A 2,661-nucleotide genomic window follows, 5' to 3' on the forward strand; every position below is an offset into this window, starting at 1 on the left:
GTCACTTGATCAAAACTCATGTTTGATCTTGGCATCATCGTGCGCAGCTGTTGGTTTCGAGATTTGTGACTTAATAATTCATGTTTAATGTGTAGGGCAAGGCAAATTCCACATAGGGTAACTACTGTGGCAACAAACTCCTTTCTTATTCGGATTAATATCTGAGTTAACTTGATGTTACGGCCACAGAAAACAGTCATAATTTAAATGTGACCAAACCTGAGCATAGTTAACATAAATTAAGGTTTATTCACAAATTAACTATTATTGATTAAACCAAAACTATGGGAATCTGGAGGTCCGGCCAAAAAGAACAAAAAAGAAGAAGAAGCTGGAGCCCCCCCCCCCCAAACTAAAGTGTAGACTAACTAATAGAAACAAAGCTGCAAAAACTAGACTACCAGACCTCCATCCTCAAAGCAATGAAACACAAAAGAAGATAACAGAAAACAACAGAAGACAGTGGTGATCAGAGGGTATCAGTATCAGAGGGAGATTTCTGTCTCCCAGGCTATCTATAACACTTGCCGACAAAGTGATCTATTTTTGTAAGAATTTCACCCTCCCCTGCTGCCTTCATGTGCTTTTGTAAAGTCATCGCTGATGTATTTGACAAAACATCATCAGTCCATCCCATGCACTCATAATAGCCTAAACGGTGATGACAAAAACATTACATCACATTACATTAATTCCCTCGCTGAATCAGAAACTCATGCACAGACATTTCATCTGTCATCTATACACAGAGAACGTCAGTTTAAAGATGCACCAACTTTAAAATTGTAATCCTTAAGATTTTGGTCTTAATTGATTTGGTGACACTCGTATTTACCATAGTAACCACAAGTGCAACCTCTTTGAGCCACTTCTTTGTCAGTAATACAAATTTGTGTTTGCTTACAGCGCAGCGAAACAAAATCACAACAGAAGAGCGTAATAAAAAAGTAGTTCCTTCTTGTTCTATTAGTCCCTGTAAAATCTGATCCACTGTCAAAATATGTAAAATAATTACATTTTCTTTTCATTACAGAATGTAAATACGTTGAATGGCTATTGCTAAAAAAAATGCCAACAAGAATATCAAAAATGTGATACATTTTAACTGCTAACATCACTTTCTGCTACCATTAACAGCTACCATTAACATTGTGGTGTTCCCTTATACAACAAATTTAACTGATATCTTTGTATCAGTATCGTTGTTGTTTATGTGAAAAACTGTATACAATAATATAATTGTGTCTGGAAGAACTGAGATGAAACTGATCTGACATTTTACCAAGACTTTAAATTTCTATTTCTTGTAAACTTAACCTTCATGTCATTTTACTTTCAATCAATCCCAAAAGTCCTCATGACCTTATTTGTCAAGAGTGTAACTGTAGTTCACATACTGAAATGCCTTCTATTTTGGTTCTTGTTTGATTTACAAATGTGCAGTTTTAAATTATCACTTTCACCCCGCACTTTTTTTATGGTAAATTTATTTTCATCCACTTCCTTTTTTACAGATATTGTATCATGGACCTATAGCTGATGCAGTTCCAGACGAGTGTCCTGACTCCACAATATCTGGCACCAACATTTCTGAGCAGCTGCAGGACATCTACATCAAGAATGGGCTTTTTTACTTGCACATTTTAAAGGTAAAAGAATATAATGATGACACTTGGGGCAACCCAGAATCTGTTGCAAAGCCCCTGAAACATGTCCAGGGAAACCTCAACAACCATTTAGCTAAAATAAAGAATATTCTAATGAACATCAACTCTTTGCCAACAACGCCAGCCCCACCACATTTGTCCCACGATGATGGCTATGCAAAAAAAGTATATGGATGGTGTGTCATAGTCACTCTACAGGACTGGCTTACAAAAGTGTCTCTGGTTCTTGCGGAGGCAAAGGACGTGTGTGACAAATAGACAGCAGGGGTTCAATGCTGACCCTGATGATGTTACCTGGAATCCTCACACTCTCTCACACTCTCATATTGGGGCGGATAAGGGGGAAAATTGTTCACAAGTGGATACAAGCACCAAATTTGGTGTTGTTATCCCTCTGGGGCCAATAATTTGAAAAATAACGTTAGCCACTTGATTTTTCAAAATGGCCACCATTTTCCAAGATGGCCGCCATTTCCAGCATTGGAAAACACATATCTGCCCACATAATTTTACTCATGGGACATATTTCAAGGTTTTTACCTTTTGAATCCTATGCTTTTGACTGTAAGGATGTTACATTAAGGTGACCAGATTTCTCAGACAAAATCCGGGGACATTTTCAGCTCCGAAGACGTTATTTACCTCCAAAACAAGTAATGTTTTTACTTTTGTAAAACTTAAAACAGGGACAAAGACCTAGAGCTGTTCTCATTAGGGGCTGGCCCCCCCTCCCCCAAGGTCTGATCCTAGACCCACCCCTGTTGCTACTTCATACCACTCCACTACACCTCAGAGGGAAGTTTCAAGATAGAAAGTCTATATTTCAAGAAAAAAACCTATACTTCAATATAAAACGTTAATATTTCAAGATAAAACGTCCCTACTTATGTCAAGGTAAAACGTCCTAATATTTCAAGATAAAAAGTCCTAATATTTCAAGCTAGAAAGTCCTAATATATCAAGATAGAAAGTCCTTATAGTCCTAATATTTCAA

This window comes from Etheostoma spectabile, chromosome 5 (assembly GCF_008692095.1).
Source record: "Etheostoma spectabile isolate EspeVRDwgs_2016 chromosome 5, UIUC_Espe_1.0, whole genome shotgun sequence".
NCBI classification, from domain to species: Eukaryota; Metazoa; Chordata; class Actinopteri; order Perciformes; family Percidae; genus Etheostoma; species Etheostoma spectabile.